Source organism: Podarcis liolepis (genome assembly GCF_965112155.1).
Source record: "Podarcis liolepis genome assembly, chromosome: 5".
NCBI lineage: Eukaryota > Metazoa > Chordata > Lepidosauria > Squamata > Lacertidae > Podarcis > Podarcis liolepis.
The window spans coordinates 62,021,626-62,028,666 of NC_139556.1; the positions used below are offsets into that span (position 1 = coordinate 62,021,626).

At 46.6% G+C, this 7,041-nt stretch overlaps 1 protein-coding gene across 1 annotated transcript in view; it reads right to left on the reverse strand.

Moving 5' to 3' along the window:
* Positions 1-2,165, reverse strand: part of DNMBP (dynamin binding protein) — a 48,834-nt gene extending 46,669 nt beyond the window's left edge. Inside the window, exon 1 of the mRNA XM_083505178.1 lies at positions 2,038-2,165. The gene's annotated coding sequence lies outside the window, so the exon portion shown is untranslated. The remainder of the gene's footprint in view (positions 1-2,037) is intronic.
* Positions 2,166-7,041: the final 4,876 nt, after the last annotated feature.

The window sequence follows — 7,041 nt, forward strand, 5'->3', positions numbered from 1 at the left end:
GGGTCAGTTTATATGGGGAGAGGCTCTGTAAGGAGCAGCTACGACCATCACATAACCCCATAAGTAAGTGTGGGGGAGTTAGTGACTACAGGAGCACTCCACTGAGATGCCCATAACAGGTGGCCTGTATGTGGGCTAGCCAGGGTGCCAGGCCCAGTAGGACCTCCCAGGGCACCTGAGCACTGGCAGATGCCACAGTATGATGCCAGGGCTGCAAACACAGATTGTCATCTACACCCAGCAATTCCCACACAAGTGGGATCACATTTGCACTTGAGGACAACATAATTGACGTGCAGGAATTTGGTAATGTGTGAAGCAGGTTCCAGGGCAGAAAGATATGTATCTAAGTTGCACTGTCCCATGCTATTCCCAAGATGCAATTAGGTGACATTTTAAATACTGATTTTAAACTAATTAGAACATGATAGATGTTCAGTAGGATTTGCTATCCTGCGATGTGCAAACCATGAGTGCTGGACTGTGACCTGACTCCACGGTGGTCTCAATGTACATCCCATTATGTTAAAAGGCAAATTGCCTGGAATATGGAGGGCTCAAGAGACCCACCTACTTGTTCCAGGGAGGTTCTTAGGAGTGAGAAGAATCCAGAGGAAGGCTGCACTGTTGTGTTGGGTAGGAGAAGAATGTTCTTATTTGCTGAAATGTTTCACTTATCCCATCCCAAAGATGCAGGGCAGATACACAAAAAGTATGCACAATCACAACTAATAACAGACAAGAAATGGCAATAAAGTGGTACCTCAGTTTAAGAACAGCCCTGTTTACAAACTATTCGGATTAAGTTTGTAAACCGAGGTACCACTGTAGCTCTAAATCTTGCAATCTTGGAATCGCTGCTCAATATACAGTGGTACCTCGGGTTTCTGAACAATCCGTTCCAGAAGTCTGTTCTTAAACCGAAACCGTTCTTAAACCGAGGTGTGCTTTCCCTAATGAGGCCTTCCACCGCCGGTGCCCTTCCAATGTTCGGATTCCGTTCTTCAACCAAGGTAAAGTTTGCAAAGCGGGACACTACTTCCGGTTTTGCAGACTTCGTAAACCGAACACTTCATAAACAGGGCTGTTCTTAAACCGAGGTACCACTGTACATATAACAAACAAACAAAAAACCATACACAAAAACTCTTTTACCTTGTTTGGTCGAATTTAGCTGTTACCCGATAGCTTATAGTAGATCTCCAAACAACAAGAAAGCTCTTCCTGCTTCTAATATTTGAGCATCTCTCTACATACCTGTTTCTAGAGTCTAACCACAGGATCTCTCTCTCTCTCTCTCTCTCTCTCTCACACACACACACACACACTTCCCAAAAAACCCAAAAGATTCTGATGTAACTTTTCCTTCTGTAAGAAAAGGCCGCCCCATGAGCATCAACTGTCATACTGGAATCCGTCCTACGGGGCATGTCAGTCATGGGTCGTCTGTACTTGGGTGAAGGAGGGTCGGAATGAGTAGCCAGAGTCAGATCCCCTAAATAACGATGCTGTCCCCAGAATTCCTATATAGGGTGTTGTCACCTGGAGGCGGGGAGCAAACCAGTGTTCCTAAGGAGTACGGACCATCTCCAGTAGCCAAAAGCAAGATCGCCTGGGTGCGATCCAGACCAGGACCGAGGAGGACTACCAGGGGGTAAGACTCCTGGACCCAGGGGAACTGTGGGAAACCATGGTTATGTCCTGGGCGCGCGAGGGCGCGCGTGCTGCCTTAGGGAAGCCTCCTCCGACTCGGAAGCTCAGCCTGGCGTCCCTAAGCCAACGGGGCGGGATGGGTGGGGAGCTGGCCAGGATACCAACCCGCGATCTCCCGCAGTGGATGGGGAGACCAGTTGCCCACGCAGCTCAAGCCGCGGAGGGAGGAGCCGGGGCCGCGTCGGAGAAGTTTCCACACGAGCCCCGGGGGCAGCGCTTTCTCGGGCGGACGGGAACGAAGTGGAAACCCCGACGGCGCGGAGGGAAGGGGGCGCCCCGGCTGGGCCCTTCCCGCTGTCGCGATGTCTCCCTCTCGGCCCCTACCTGTTGCGCGGTGCCTGCAGCCGTCGCAGCCCCGGCAGATCGCCCTCTCGTCTCGGCCCCCAGGAGCCGCCGCGGCCCGGAGCTCAGCTCCGCCCCGACCCCAGTCGCCGCCCTCCGCAGCCGGCTGTGCTCTGAGCGCCCCCTTCCAGCAAGCGGGTGCAGCTGGGGCCGGAATCCCGCTCTTGGAGCCAGCGAGGCAGCCGTTTCCCACGGGCAGGGGGCATTGGACCAGGCAGAGGCGTGTCCATTGCTGGAGATCTGGAGGCCAGGGGCGAGCTGGGGCCGGCCAGGGGCGTGGAGGCACTCTGCACATGCTCAGGTGCATGTGCCCCCCCTCCACTCCCTGCGCTGAGTTTCTTTGCCTTGCACTGAAAACAAATCCCAGGGCTTATAAATCTTGGAAGGGATCCCTGTGTTTTCCCTCTTTCTTTAGCATCCGCCTTTGCCATCTTTTTCGAGTCCCAAATGAGTTGGGAAGAAAATGTATAATTGCCGTTAAAACCGAGAACTCTGCATTCGAAACTTTGCAGTAAAGACGCTGCACGTTCTCCAAGCGCTGGAGAAATCACATCTTGCACAAGCCAGTTAAACAAGTAGACAAGTTTGCTTTATGCAGCTGTGGCTGGGATCTAAGACATGCCCCGTGGGGGTTTTGACTATTTTCTTTGAACAAGAGGCTCCCTCCCTTCCCCCGCCTATGCCGTTTCTCCCCAGCTGCTTTTTAAAGCCTGCTTTCTTTCGGAAGTGGTTTGCTGCGCTGCGTCGAAGGCTGCTGCTTCAGAGAGAACAACCAGAAAGGAGCCTGGGAAGAGGCAGAATGGGGAAGTGACATAGCTCAGCTGTAGCACATCTGTCTTCTATGCAGAAGTGTCCCAGCTTCAGTTCCAGGCATCTCCAGGTAGTTTGCAAAGTTGAGATGCATCACATTATTTATTTACTTCCCTCACTGAGACCAGAAATCATCTTCTGCCTTTCTTAGCAAATGCCAGCTCAGGGCATTTATGCATTGCCTGGCAGGATTCCATTAAAATGGTAGTGTTCCTGAACTGCGTATTTGTGCCTGGTACCATGTTCTGCACATGCGTGCGCACACAACACAAAATGCAGAGTCTTGGCAGTCAAAACTGGGTTGCCCATGGTGCCAAATTTATTACAGAACAGAACCCTGATTGTAATCTATGTAACTGTCTGAAATATGAGAAATGCAGTGGTACCTCGGGTTAAGAACTTAATTCGTTCTGGAGGTCCATTCTTAACCTGAAACCGTTCTTAACCTGAGGTACCACTTTAGCTAATGGGGCCTCCCCCTGCTGCCGCACGATTTCTGTTCTCATCCTGAAGCAAAGTTCTTAACCCGAGGTACTATTTCTGGATTAGCAGAGTCTATAACCTGAAGCGTCTGTAACCTGAAGCTTCTGTAACCCGAGGTACCACTGTGTATCTGTTTTCTTTCCTTTGCTTAAGGATCCCTATTTGACTACCCTGTAATATGGGAGGGTAGTGGCCATCTTGCCATTTATGGAGAAATTTAAAAAGAAAGAAGGGTGGAACAGCCTATAAGCAGCAGGCATGCAGCCTAACACAGCAGAATCCTATGCATGATTCAGAAGTAAGTTTCACTGTGATAACACCACACCGAAGAAGGTGGAAAGGAAAACAGATGACATCAGAAGCAAAACTGGCTCAGGGACAACACTCCGTATACAGTGGTACCTCGGGTAAGTACTTAATTCGTTCCGGAGGTCCGTTCTTAACCTGAAACTGTTTTTAACCGGAAGCACCACTTTAGCTAATGGGGCCTCCCGCTACTGCCGCGCCACCAGAGCACGATTTCTGTTCTCATCCTGAAGCAAAGTTATTAACCCAAGGTACTATTTCTGGGTTAGTGGAGTCTGTAACCTGTAGCATATGTAACCTGAAGCGTATGTAACCCGAGGTACCACTGTATTGGCTCTCTAATGTCACTTCTAGATTATCCGTTCATTGAGCAACACCTTCCAGTGCCTTTCCCATCACTTTCCTTATTGCAAACTGTCTGATTTTAGGGGGGAAGTGGGTTTGCTGCACTATCCCTAAAGTGTAGTTGCGATGACACCCACATCCATCACTGCCACTGCTGCTAACTCTCTTGGTTCCCCCCTTTCCTCCCACTGCCTTGGACGATGGATGCATTAGACACAATAGGCTTCAAAGGCCTGTGCAATGCAATTTATTCCATTGAATACTTATTTTTATAAGGTAATGCCCCCAGCTAAAGGTCTTTTTATCACACTTTTCATTCCCCAATAGGTCAAGGATGGGGTACCTGTGGCCTGTCAGATGTTGCTGCACTACAGCTCCCACCATCCCTTACTATAGACTGTGCTGGCTGGGGTTGATGGGAAGCCAGCCGCCTCTGGAGGGCCAAAGGTCCCCCAACCCTGTAGTACGGCAGGTCATTGTGCATAGTGTGAACACTCATGACTCAGCTCTTCCGGCTGAGTCATATAATTGGGTTGATTATATGGGAAAGAGTAGATGACAGTAGATGGGGCTCCCCCAGCCCTCTGAAGCAGATTTTGGGGGTGCATGGGGGGGCTATAGGAAGTAGGAGAGGGAGAAGCCCCCTTGCACAAGCAGGAACCTGCTTGCACTGTGTTGGATCTCACCCGCAGCTTATTGTGGGAACAAACCATGTTGTTTCTTTTCGTAAGGACAGATCCAGCTCATCAGGTATACAGTTATGTACAGTGTGTGCCTGTTGTAAATGTTTGTGCATGTCGTTTTTATTTCTTTGAAACCATTTGAAGGATAAGTGGGGAACAAAGCAAGGCAAAGGACCGTGACACAAGAATGCTTTGCATCAGCAATCTCTGTGTTTCCAAGCGGGTTGACCTCCAAAGCCTCTGCATTATATATTTAAATGTTTAACACTATTTGCAGAGAATGTGGGACACCTATGCAAATTAGGGGCAGGCAACAATCGCACAAAGACCTCTTGGGAAACAAAGAGGACATTGCTGCTGCTAAAAGAAGGAATTCGCACCGTTGACAAGTGTGGTTTTTGAAGACTTTTTCTCAAAGAAAACTGAGCTCCAAAGATGGTTGTTGGGAGGTTCTAAAAGTTGGAAGTAATTTGTAAAAGATGAGCCTCGCTTTCCTACATCTTTAGTGCTAGTTTCACTGTGGCTGGTTTTACATGCTGCGTTTTCCAAATGAGTTCTCATCTGCAGTAAATTAATAAGGTAGGAGGACTCCCTATCCTTTCCAAGATATGTAATCTGGAAATTCTGAAGCCCGAAAGTTTTTTGAGTTGGGTTATCAAATAAATTTGTGGTTGATCAAGAAAGCCAGTGTGGTGCAGTGGATAGCCAAGGTCCCTTTATATGACTTTGGGCAAATCAGCCTCAGCTCCACATCTGCAAAATGTGACTAATAAGGGCCTGCATCTTAACACTGTTGCAAGGCTAGCAAGCATTATACAGATTACAAAGCCTGCTATGCTTACCATTATAAGGCACTTACCAGTAAAAGTGGTATATAAATTACTGCACTGTATAATGGCTTATAAATGACCATAGCAGTTAACACTAGTGAATACTTGATGCGTGAAATTGCTGGGATTTGGGTCTCCCATCCAAATGGCTTCACACTGTCCTCATATGAGCCAATATAGTTGCACCTCCAGTTCAGAAGATCAGAGGGAGGGGCACAAGGTTGTTATTTTTGCTTTTGCTTTTTGTTTTTAAATAGAAGGAAACGCAACATATTGGAAACATTTGAAAAGTTAATTCACACATCCAGGAACCTTAAAAGCATCCCATAAAAGCCTTCCATACCCATGATCAAAATATTCAGTGGCCTGGAGTTTGGAGGAAACAAGTGTATGGAAGTTATGTTATTGAAAATTAATGTGTGTTTTTAATTGTCTATTATTTTGTATGTTTATTTTTTATTTTTTCTTATATCCTAAAAAAAATTCAATAAATATCTTTTTAAAAATATATATTCAGTGGCCAGTAGGGGGCAACATGGTCTTTCTCATTCTGATGCAATTGAGGAGCACAAGTAGTCTGAGGTGGTGCAAATGCTATACCTATAAAGCTTATTTGAAGCTGATTCTTTCTTTCAAAGGATCTGGGCACTGTAGGTTACTTCTCACAGACTTACGATTCCCAGGAAACATTTAAAAAACTACAGTGCACAGAACTTCATACAGTGGTACCTCTGGTTATGTACTTAATTCGTTCCGGAAGTCCGTTCTTAACCTGAAACTGTTCTTAACCTGAAGCACCACTTTAGCTAATGGGGCCTCCTGCTGCTGCCGCGCCACCGGAGCACAATTTCTGTTCTCATCGTGAAGCAAAGTTCTTAACCTGAGGTACTATTTCTGGGTTAGCGGAGTGTGTAACCTGAAGTGTATGTAACCTGAAGCATATGTAACCCGAGGTACCACTATACAGGACTTTCATTGCACAATGTGTTTGATTATGGCCATTGATTTACCATTTTTACGTATCTGAAAACTGATGCTGTTTAAACTTAAAAATAATACTTGTTGGGGAAAATACATAAAATTGGCCGCATTGCACTGTGTGTGTATCTTGATGTTGTCATATATATTTTAGCAAGCAGCTTGTAAAATTATGAAGGCTGGAAAAAATGAATTGAGACTTGAACCAGCACAGAATTAGTTCCTTTTTTTGGAGGGGATGAACTTGAACGGTAACTAATTCCTTTTAGGAGGGGGTGAAATGGAATGAATTTCTTGTTAAAATGCACTTTCCAAGCACTGATCTGAACTAGTAGGTAGTCTTGAAGGAATATTTTGGTGTTATGTTTTCTGGCTCCTCCTTTCAATCACTATTCCCCCCTGCCCTTTTTCCTCCATGACAAGTGTGTAGGTATTTCTGTCACCTGTGCATGCACATCATAGACCAATGCCTGCCCACCCCTTTCTAGAAGAGTTTTTTTTTTTTTTTGTCCATAGTGCAGTTAAATACTAGCCATTTAATAAACAAGAAG